This window comes from Vanessa cardui, chromosome 18 (genome assembly GCF_905220365.1).
Source record: "Vanessa cardui chromosome 18, ilVanCard2.1, whole genome shotgun sequence".
Lineage (NCBI taxonomy): Eukaryota > Metazoa > Arthropoda > Insecta > Lepidoptera > Nymphalidae > Vanessa > Vanessa cardui.
Window position 1 is genome coordinate 5142123 of NC_061140.1, and position 12764 is coordinate 5154886.

General features: G+C 32.4%; 1 protein-coding gene across 6 annotated transcripts in view; it reads right to left on the reverse strand.

Annotated features, from left to right (window-relative positions):
* The window catches only part of LOC124537662 (dystroglycan 1), a 100164-nt gene that overhangs the window by 32386 nt on the left and 55014 nt on the right, over positions 1–12764 (reverse strand). For 5 of the 6 annotated variants that reach the window (XM_047114573.1, XM_047114576.1, XM_047114575.1 and 2 more), the window contains one exon: positions 1557–1606. The exons of the other annotated variant lie outside the window; for it this stretch is intronic. The gene's annotated coding sequence lies outside the window, so the exon portion shown is untranslated. The remainder of the gene's footprint in view (positions 1–1556; positions 1607–12764) is intronic. 6 annotated transcript variants of the gene reach the window in all.

The following is a 12764-nucleotide window of genomic DNA, read 5'->3' on the forward strand; positions in this document are numbered from 1 at the left end:
CAATTAAGTCTACTATTTTGCGAGTTTGTTTGTTGATGTTTTTTTCTGTGTTGTATCTTCTGTTCTTTCGCGTTTTGGATATACAGTTTTATAGGGATTTTGTTAAATTAATCATATTAAATAATTCTTTAACGTAATGTTTGAAAGTAAAATGCTGTTATTCGCGATATAATAGAACGTTTAGCTTCCTATTTATTTCAATAAAGTACGCCTGAAAGGAGATCCGATCCGTATTCAAAGGTGTAATATTCGGCTAGTCATCATTTACAATTCTTCGGAACTTAAAGCCCATAGATATGGCTTACAAGTGACGTGATTTATACCAGACACTTACGCCCCCGTCTAGACAGGGCACTAAACCCTACCCGATGCTGTTTTGCATCCGTATCAATACAAACATTTCTACCGTTGAAACTACTGGAAATGTTGGAAACAAACAATAAATTTAGGTATATCATAGAAACTCTGGATTGTATTATTACAGTGTAACTTTCATTCTATTTTAATCTATTAGGTAAGCGGACTGATAGTAAGTGGTTACCATCTATTATATAAATTTAAGGAATATTAGCCATTCTTTGCATCGACAATGAGCCACCAACCTTCTCAAGCTTTGTCAGTTATTTCGTTTGTGCCTGTAGTTGCTCTGACTTATAGTAGACACGGACATGGCACATACTTCTATTTAATTTTGTCAGTACAACTTAGCAGCGCATACTGAAGACAGACTGACAGAAGTAGTTGTATTGGAAAAGTCGGAGCTATTCATGAACGTTGAAAGTCTGCATATTATATTACCTGCTAAGAAAATTGTTTGAAAAACTCTGCGTCCTTAAAACTGAAAGTCTTTTTACTCAGACTTGTAAGTCGGTAGATATGTTTGTACGACAATAGTCTGTACCAAGTCTGTGGCATATAGGCCTTACCATAAGCCAAATCAAATCAAATCAGGACATGACACTACTAAATAATAGGTATATTTATCAAAAGCATAGTAAGAAGTAGTATCCATTCTGAGCCCTACCACTCAATAATTAAAAACTACATGATGATCGATCATAATGGTTCAGATACACTATCACATGTCAGTATACAATATAATAATGATAAAATCTGCCATTTGGCATAGCGTCGGGAGCAGCGTGCAGTCAGCAGTATGGCACATTACCAAGATATTGCACCGATATCGAACATTACTTGCACGAGACTCTTATATCGTGTACATAATATTATATACTTATACACTCGTAGATAAGGACAGTCTCCTTATATAGAAATCTTACAGGATTTTATGTCGGCCTATCACATTTTTGTTACAAATCATAGCATATATCTCTGGCACATAAAAATAATAACTTTAAATGACCCCAATACAAGCTTAGCAGCTTGTAATTTAACAAAGAATAAAAAATGTTGAAGTTGTTTCATGGGAAGAGGTAATAGAATAAAGAGCTTTTAGAAAGAAAAGCCATTTCCTCATTCCTTTAAAAGGCGAAAGCTAAATCTTATTATAACATAAAGATACATAATAAAGCGAAGATATAACAAAGGCTTACTTGTTTAATTAGAAGCCGTGACGGACGGCGTAACAGGAACTTTGTATGACCTGCAAAGAATAAAAAATATCTTAAGAAAAGCCAATTACTTTTATTAATGTAAATAGATGTGCCTGCGACATAGTGCGCGTTTAAATTATAGAAAAAATATATTGTTGTAGCATAAGTTACTCCTTATTACATCAGCTATTTGCAATTGAAATTCCCGACAAAATCGATCCAGCCGTTCCAGAGATTAGTCGGATCAGACAGACAGACAGACAATTTAAATAATGTTATTTTGGTATATGTTGGTACGGTGTACACATCCATGTGCATTTAGCAAAAGGTGGTAATTTTAATATTACAAAGAGATAGTTCATTTTTATAATATGTATAGATTTCAATATTAACAAACAATTAAGACGAAAAAAATGATGACAGCATAGATGATCAAAAGTAAAAACGTGGCTCAAGAGTTCGGGGGTTCGAAACTCTGGTCTGACCGATAAAAGTTAGGTAGTGAAATTAAAAAAACATATATTCCCATGTCACGGAAAGCACGTAATAGGGTTCTGCGTCTGATCTCCTTCCGGTCTCGTCGGATTGTCGTCCCATAGGATGAGTGGCAAATCGATTAAGAGGACCTACATGTCTCTTTTGTAAGTTCGAGTAAATATTTTATTTCATGCTCGACTTTAAACTAACTTAATTATCACTTTTTATTTTTTTAAGAGGCCCACAGGCATATACCTCCTTAATATTACTTATGATATACTACATACTACTGATAAAGAACGATAGAGGTGTAGCCGTGTATTGACAAATATACCAAAACATTATTTATTTAATTGCACAACATCCAGCCGTTGATAAACAAAAATAACAAATACTTAATAACTAATAGGCCAATAACAGCTATTAGGTACTATTACTATTAGCATATAACATTAAATAATAATAATAATGTTAATATCATGAGATATATTACTGCCGCTCAACTGACAGTACTCAGTATTGTTGTGTTCCGATTTAAAGGGTGAGTGAGCCAGCGGAACTACAAGCAAAAGGGACATAAGCTTAGTTATTTATAACGTAACTAAAATTGGTGGGTCATGTGCCATTGTCTATGGACGGTGGTGATCACTTACCGTCAGGTAGGCCATATGTTCATCCGCCAACATATACCAGAAAAAATTGTATCTGTTTAATCGAATCCGGTTAAAACTTGATATATTCGGACACTGAATTATTAATCGAATTGGCAGCTACTTTCATCTCTCAAAAGAGACAGGTTTATTTCGTAACCTTGTGCGACAATTGACTTTTTTAACATTCAAGCCCAGTGATCGTTAAAGGTAATAGTGAATGCATTTTTTTCCACAGCTTATAAAAGTTTATTCTTCAATATACGGACATGAATACTCTGTGGTGCGTTGCGTGCGAGGCGTTAACATCCGTTTTAACTTCATCCTATCCTGACCTATTTCGAACGGGAAGTAACGGGAATCGTAACTAGAATTAGCTACAGACTGCAATAAAGTTCTATTGTGTAAGGGATGTGGATGAAGCTCTTTTATTTCATAGATGTGGATTTGTTGATTTGCGTTTTTATTCATCATACGTTTAATTTGTGACTAACATCGGTATATTATATAGAAAGACTTAACTGAGTGAGTGATATTAGTAGAATTTTCAATTTGAAACTGAATCGTCATCTCAGTTTTTTAAATGGTCAATTTGCAATTCATTTCGTCTTTGTAAATTTCAGTTTCAGATTCATGTCGTAGTCGGAAGTTGAAGAGGAATATTTTAAGAAGTCTGTATATTTCACAAGAAGTTCTGTTTTACGTGAATCAGTGGTTCAGTGTAGCAATTTAAAAGAATCATTCAATTTCGAATGTTATACTCATTAATTAATTCTAAGCATTTTCTGTATTATTATCATGTGCTACAACAAAGCCCTATTACTGGGCTTAGATGTCTTCTGCTAGAAAGGTGAAAGTGAAAGTGAAGTGAACACATAAGTAGTCCCTAATATGTTTTCTTTAATCGTCGAGTACGAAATGATAAACACAAATTAAGCAAACGTAAGTGATAACAGGCCGATTAGAACTCACAATAATATAAATGAAATTAGAGTTACTTTTCATTTCTTCGTCTACCTTTTGTAATACTTCCATTAGATTTCGTGCAATCGTCCTAAGCTTTTCTCAGTATTGTATTAACCTGGATCGGTAAAACATAAGTGGTAAACGAACAATTCTATTCCGGAAAATGCTATGAAGTACGTTCGCGTAGAATGCGATGGTTAATTTACATGCCGCGGTTTACATTCCGCGAAGCCGAGCGTACTTCTCTCGCTTGTTTTACAGAATTTGAAATTCAGTTTTACATTTACTGAAATTTCAAATTGACGTGATTTGAAAGTACAAGTTGTCATCATTGTCTTGGTATAAAGTAGGCTCATAATAAAATATAGGTCTCATTTTATCTGTGCATTTTTAAATCTTATAATTCTCTTTCTTTAAAATCTTTTCTGATTGACGTTAATGCAACCGATAAATATTCTACTTAATTTTTATTATAAAGTAAATGATGAGGTCTTTAAAAAGACCATTAAATATGAAGTCAATGTAAGATGATTAATAAAGGTACCCATTTTTTTATATTACAATGAAAATAAACACCGGAAGTCGGTATTAAAACAATAAATTGCGACAGAATTTAATATATTTTTGATCTAACACCAACATATAAGTATATATATTGTATCCAATAATTTTCAAGATTAATTCATTAAATAGTTTGGGTAACTTGTATACATATAGTTAGCCAGTGGAATGTTCTTTGTTGCCTACCGAGATGAGAGACTTCAAGAGCTTCGACGGCGTCTCGAAACTACGTCTAACTACCCAAAATTTAAGCTGTCTTTCGTGTTCCATATTGGAGCTTTCTTACTTCAAAAACTAAATCCACAGATGTTGTTTTGCTTATTACATCATCATTATTAAATACTGAATAACAGTGAAACTTGTTACTTAGCAACAGTTTGAAATATTCAAATTTTCTAAAACAATATCTCTTACATTCTGCCAGACGAAATTCATATTTCACGAGTCAAATATTTCGTTATTTAAGTTTACTTATCATAGCAGCCAGAAACTAACATTTAAAAGCTCTTCGCATATTCATTCCGAAACTTTCGTAATTCCCTTTGGTTCGCGCCGCGAGAAATTCACGCTAAAATGTTTTCAACTTGAACTGATCCTGAATGAACTTCAAAATGGCCGCAAAGAAACATTTTACAGTTACCCACCTACTTTCGTTTTTATTTCATTAAATTATACCTTATTATCTTTATACTTTTTGTAATAAAGTTAATTGGATTTTTGTTTTATTACTTTTTATATTAACTAGCTACTTGTCTTGACGTTACACGTATAAGATTTTTATAACGTGATAAGAATTATAATACTATAATTATTAAGCTCAGTTATTCATCCGGATATAAGTTCTTTGATCCACGCATTTATTCAAATATCTTTATCAATATAAAAAGAAATACTAGTCCAAATTAAAATTATCATTTATAGAAAATACTTGATTAAAGGGGTTAGAATTGCGCGTTACAAAAATTGAATAATGATGAATCGTGAAAATAATATATAAATACATCCGGTATATGCATGTCATGGACCTCAGTGAGTAACGAAATTTATTTCACATATAGTATATACTAGTATGAAAGATTTTACCTCGGATGAGATGCGTAAAGATCTATATTAGTCGAAAAATAACCGGGCTATGTGTTGAACTAAGCTTCCTTTATTTCTCGTACTTACGACCTTATGATTCGGACCGAAACGTCTCTTAGCTTTAATATTTAAATATCGATGAACTCACGCATTTATGGACATAGTCGTAGTTGAACAAATAGTAACCATATCATGGATATCTTTGCATGTATCTTAAAAAAACGAAATACTCTAATATAGGTGTTATGTATAAGTTAAATTTAAAAACCGCCATTGCTGATTAGTATATCGCATGTTTGTAAAACAAAAATGACTCGTCAACTGAAGTTGAGTATGAGATCATAATTACTGTGAATCATGAACCATATAAAACATTACGCTCATCCATTTTATTAAGAAAAAAGCAAATTCTATACTTCAATGCATTTTGCAAAAGACTATTCATAGCTGAGTTAACCGCAATGATGCCATGACATTTGATAAAAAAAATATTTCATTGCATTCAATGTCAATATTTATTAAACTGACATAAAATGTAAAAATATAGGTATGGAATTCGAACGCAAATTCAGCACATACAAACTATCCAAAAGATTTAAGTGTTCTCGCTATTGGATAATAACTACTTTGATATACTGACATGCGCCATCATTGATTTAGACTTTAGAATCGTAATGTTAAAAATCGTCTACATTTTTCTCGACATTTTGCTCGACCAGAACCAGCCTTATTTATATATACTAAATGCAAATTACTTTAAATGAATGACTATGTACAGCATCCTAACAATATCCGAGTGAATTCTCTGACGTAAGAGGACTTTTCAAAACACTCTTTTAGTTTATTTAACAATATGCTACAACAACATTTTAACTTACCCTTGTATGAAAATATTTCTTAAAGTAAAATCAAAAGGTATGAAAACTATGGACCAAATTTAGACACAGGAGTGCCTAATTTGAAGCGTATATTTGAGATTTTGAAATTTGAAGAATATAATACAATGCACGTAGATGTTAACAATGATTGTGCATTCATCTTTACATTCGATGGGTCAAGAATCTCATACGACCGGAAGTAGATCAGGAGCAGTACCAATAGCTGTACGTGCTTTAAAAGTCAGGGAACTGTAAAATGCGAAACTCCTCACTGTATTTATTTCCTCTACGGAAAGAAAAAGTCAATGGTTTATTTGAGTCGAGTAGTCTTTCCACGGATCAATGAGACAGTTACACATCGATTGTAGACATGAAGTAAGGCATTATTATAAGCGATTTGTTCGATATTCAAAATAAGTATATTCATTTTAGTTTTTTATTTTTTTTAGAGTAAAAAAGGAGGTTAGGTCTTATGTCAATTCTCAAGATCTAATCATGAACCACATTAAATACATACGTATTACGGTACAAGGCAATAATTTGCTTTTTATTGTATAATAGTTTGTATTAATAAAAAAATATATTAAACGAACCCTTAATAATTCCAAATTGAAATTAATTGTTTAACCGTTGAAATATTAGAACGATCGATTTTTTCTTACTCCGGCTTAATTGGCTCGTAAATCGATAGCAGCCGTTACTGAAATTAATTTAAGTGCCAATTTGAAATTGATTGAAATGGGGGATGTTATGGAGCGTGTCACTGGTTTTGTAGACGACCGTTTTTATCGTCATTTGACAATAACGTTAAATGTGGAACGAATTTAATTAGAATTCTGATAATATCTTTTATTTCTTGCAATAAAAATAATGTAAAATAAAAAACATTCGATTATAATACAAGTTTGATACACTGATATTAGATGTTGTTTAACAGTATATTATAGAACTAGATAGTGTTTTAAGGATATAACTGTTAATTCGTTTTCTGTTGTCTTAATCTTGATAAAAAAACAGAAAACGAATTTACAGATAATACATGCGCATAACACATTTTTGCATTATATAAAAGATAATAATGCTTTCATATTATATACTTGCATTGAAATAAAATAAATATATATTACTCATTATTTAATTGCTTTTTTATGTTATGTCTGTAAGCGGATTGGGATATAGGCCACTTGATGGTAAGTGGTCAGCATAGCCCACAGACATTGGCACCACAAACTTTTTTTTTTTTTTTTTTTTTTTTTTTTTTTTTTTTTTTTTTTTTTTTTTTTTTTATTTATTGGATCGCCAACAAAGTATACACAAATACAGCCATTTAAATTAATACAATTAAGATGCTATGTGCTACCTCAGTTACAGGCAACCACTTCATGCTGAAATAGTAACAGAGTGCATGTAATCACAAGTTAACATTTTGGTTTAAATACATTTTAGTTTAAATAAAGTGCATGGAGAACCAACAACTATAAACTAAAATCTAAGCTTAATTAATTAATTATACATTTTTTAATTGTTTTTTTGAATTCAAGAGGCCTTCCCGAGAATATATCAATATTAGTATTTTTAAAAAGAGAGTTAAACTTTAATGTCATTCTATTCAAAGGTGAATAATGAGCGAGATTACTTTTGCATTTTTTTTATTGAATGGAGTATACACGAGCCTTCTTGGGAGTTTTACTGGTGCATTAAAGTATAGTTTTGAAAGTAATTGCGGGCTGTCTATATCTTTATTTACCATTTTGAACAGAAATGTATGGTCAAGTATTTCTCTTCTGTTTTGTAGAGAATCAAGGTTAAAGTATTTTAATCGGTCAATGTAATGAGGGTGTGTTTTAGTTATGTTACAGCTGTAAGACAGGTGCCACAAAAATCTCTTTTGAACCCGTTCTATTCTTTTTATGTATACTTCATAATGTGGATTCCAAACATTTCTACAATATTCTAGCGTACTGCGTACTAAAGTGTTATAAAGATTAATTTTACTGGACACTTTTTTAAAGTCCCTACCATTACGTAATATGAATCCTAGTGTTCTAAAGCTTTTATTTATTATGTGATCAATATGCAGATGAAAGCGGAGCTTTGAGTCGAAGATTACTCCTAAGTCCCGAACACTGGTAACTTCCTTTAACTTTTTGTTTTTAAAAGTATAATAGTACACTAAGTCTGATTTGTTTCGTGAAAATCTAATAAAATGACATTTATCGATGTTCATAGACATGTTGTTATAGTCGCACCAGTCGCTAAGTTTGCCCAAGTCTTCATTCAGCAATTTAGCGTCATTAAGACTGTGAATAGGTTTCATAAGTTTAACATCATCGGCAAATAAATAGTAACGAGAATGGTTAAAACACAATGTAAGATCGTTAATAAAAATGTTAAAAAATAATGGCCCAAGGTGGGAACCCTGTGGAACTTTTTTAATTATCGCCTTATCATAAAATAAATGCCATTGCGTTAGCTACCTTGGGAACTGAAATGCTATGTACTTTATACCTATAGTTACATTGGCTCACTTATCCTTCAAACCACACCACAATTATTGTAGTTTGGCGGTAGAATATTTGACGAGTAGGTGGTACCTACTGAGACTGAGCTGCAGGAACCCCTACCACGCATAAATGCATATAATGCATAGTTATATTATGGTAAATGGTATGAAACATTATTAAAAATGTCATGAAAATATATGAGGCAAAATGTGTCTTATCATTGTCAACTATTCAAAATCATTTATTGTTACTTAACTAAAATAATTTGGATCGTATATAAAGCCCACAAACACAGAGATATCAATCTTTTATCGTCCTAAAATAAGCAATAAATCACAATATCGGCACATTTTAGCACTGAACCCTACGATCCGAATAAAAGTTTAATAGCGCGTGGCAAATTAAGCTGTAGGAGTGGCCCGAAAGTTCCATTAGCCCACGGTTTCGACACCATCGATTAGTCGCTAGTGAGTTATGGTGTAGAGGTCGTCATATGATGTCATCTGGGCCGGCGGTCAATTGACGCTGCAACGCGACGTTACTTACGCAACTGTATTAATAAATTTACCAGTTAAAATAACATTCGGTTCGTATAACGTTAAGTGGTTTTTTATTAATAGTAGGGATGGGAAACGAGCACGTAGACCATGGTAGTTACTATGCGATCTCTTCATAGATAGTGGTTGTATCGACTGCTGTCATGTCAGCTGTGCCTTTTGAGGCTGCTGATATATATTGCAATAAAATTTTTGACTGTAGGTTCTATCATAGCGAATAATAGAATATTCGCACTGTACGGCGTTATTTCCTTCCTGCCTGAATGTTCAGCTAAATGGAAACTCTAGTAGAATTCTTCATTCTAGTTTATTATCTCGTTCATCTACCATCTGACAATTCGATACAGTGCGAGTCCACCCTACGTCATCAACATTCTACCCATTCGTACGAAGCGTTTTGTTTCCTCATTTCTCATGTATACAGAAATGATATGGAATGTTCTTCCGGCGTTTGAGTTTACTGAGCATTACATTCCGGATATCTTCAAGGTAAGACTGTATAAATATCTTAAAGGTAAGCTCGCGCCATCTTAGACTCCTCACGTATCATCAGATATGATCGTCAAAACGGGGTCAAATCCATCGTTGTTGTTATTGTAATAAAATAATAGTGACAAATTATTTCATATATTTAACATATACAATACATACTAGTAATAAAACTACAATTTTCAGTATTTATTAATTATTCTGTTCATCAAATATATTATATCTAATGCCTGTAAAGCTTGTAAATTTGAAACACAAATTAACGTAATGTTAATTTGTGTAAAATGTAAGTTTCAATATATTCCATAAACTATAAAGACTAAACACACTACAACATTAAAGTTTTTTATCAAACGAATACGTACCTCATATTATAATACAACAAAAAAAAAAATTAAGAAAATAAAACATTTTGAACATTGAAACATGAAACTATAAAATTGATTACTTTTATTATGCTACAACCTTTAAAAAAATAGCCAAATGATTTTTTTTGTCGAATACTCAAAATATTTTTTTAGAAATTGCTAACATAATTTCCTCTCCAACTAAATATTTAATTATTCAAACGACTCAGATATGAGGCTCGACATCGCAAGCTGGAATACCATTATCTATGTATCTTCACATTTATGTTGCAAAAGAAGGTGGGCGGATATCAAACAAATTTTAAACGCAAACTCACACGTCACATTTTTAAAACGTCCTTCACGTTGGACTTTTGTATGCTTCTGTTAACACAAATAAATTGCGTTTAAAACTCGCATCGTGTATGTGCTGAACACGACGATTGATTAATAAGATACAATTGTCGCGTGACAAATCTATAGAATGACAATATGTTTAGATGAAAAGGCAACGTCCTCTTGCTTTTACATGCGTATGTTATAAATACTTTCTTACACTGGTGTTAAATAACATAATCGTGTTACATGACGTTAAATAATTACACAATATTTGTAGTCCATATGAGTCGACATGGCCCAGTGGTTAGAATGCGTGCATCTCAACCGATGATTGCAGGTTCAAACCCAGGCAAGCATCGCTGATTCATGTGCTTAATTTGTCTTTATAATTCATCTCGTGCTCAGTGGTGAAGAAAAACATCGTAAGGAAACCTACGTGTGACAAATTTCATAGAAATTCTGCCACATGTGTATTCTGCCCCACATTGGAACAGCGTGGTGGAATATTTTCCAAACCTTCTCCTCAAAAGGGAGAGGAGGCCGTTAGCCCAGCAGTGGGAATTTACAGGCTGTTGTTGTTGTAGTCCATACTAAATGAAGCGTAAGTTTTCATATTATTATTATATTACTAATCCCGGCTGACTTTCGTCGACGAATGCTCGACATATTTCGGTAAGATTACGGTTCCGATTATCATGTAACGTACGCGTCGAACAATTTGTTAATAGTGTGTAATTACATTATCCTAACACGAGATTAGTTATATTATATTATATTGTACGATACATTAAAAAAAGTAAACAACAATGTATTTTTTTTTAGTTTTTCTGTAGGACTTCTTCTACGCAGATACATACATAAGAGCAACATCATGATAATTATAGTTATAGTAACTATATGCTTCCAATATTACTCAAAGATAAATACAAAAATAAAAATATTATTTTAGTTAATAAAAAAAGAAAGGAAAAAGATTTATCGCATAAGTCAACAAGTTTCTCCAAGCTTTGGTGGAAAATTCTCTCAAGTTCGCAGTATATAGTTTAATGTTCCGTTTGTATTCACTTTTATACATTAAAGGCTAGATTTTTATGTAAAAAGAGAAAGGTTCTAAGTCCTCGAAATGTCAAGTTTCATTCATTTTACCGCATGAAAGTAAACAGACTATCGTATAAAAAAAATTAATGTTTTAAACTAATGAAGTACCAGCCGTGTTTCTCTGTAAGAGCTCACTTCGTATTTCAAATCTTCAAATGTTGAAAACAGACTTACGTTGAAACGCTATTTTGTTGCATGTATTCTTTAAATGTAATAATGATTATTATAGTTTATGTTACATATCACTTTCCGAAGTTTGAATTTGCCTTTTTTTATGCCTAAAATAGGCTGAAACTCGGGCCAACTGATGGTATGTGTTCACCACCGTCCTTAGACATTGACGCTGTACTGTAAAAACAGAAACCATTCCTTCCTTTTTTTATCCCAATGTATGTAGCTGAAGCATTTGTGTTATGGGTAATCAGAAGTAACGACGGTACCACAAACACCCAGACCAACATAGAAAACCTATGAACTTTTTCTACATCGACTCGGCCGGGAATCGAACCCAGGACCTCGGAGTGGCGTAGCCATGAAAACCGGTGTACACACTAATCAACCACGGAGGTCGTCATTCCTTCGATTTTACCTTCGCCAATGCGCCGCCATCCTTGGGAATTAAGATGTTATGTTGTACACGTATTTACATTAAACAAGTATTTCTGTTTGAGGGTAGGAGAGGTGAGGCTTCAAGTTTTGCTATTATTGTAATTATTAATGAAAGTAAATACGGCATACATACCAAAACATTTTCATAGCACTTCTTTGTTGTATTCATGTATTCTTATCGACTTAGTAATAAATATTAATAGACTTTACTTTTAATGTTTATTGATGGAGTTTTTGTTTAAAACGAAGTATAAATAAATGGATAGGAAGGCCTGTTACGCGGATGTAATGCCACCAAATTGAATTTTGCAGTTTCCTCATATCACATTTATGAATGTGTTGTATGTTCGTGAATCAAATTAAACTTGAACGCGAATATATTTCCGTAGGCCTTACTTTTGAACGTTTGTAAGTCTGAAGAGGGTTCGTAACCCTATATCTGAATTCCTTACAAAAATGTCTGTGTGCATTGCTCATACGAATTTAACTAGCTATTAAACGTGATTTTAAAATTATATTAATGTTGGTTTTTTTAAACTTAATCAATTTGAATATAAATTTACTTCTTTTGTGAGGTAGTAGATCTAATGAACTCTCTGATTGTAATATTTAACCAAAAGAGGCATTGCATAAATTGTAAACATTTTTTT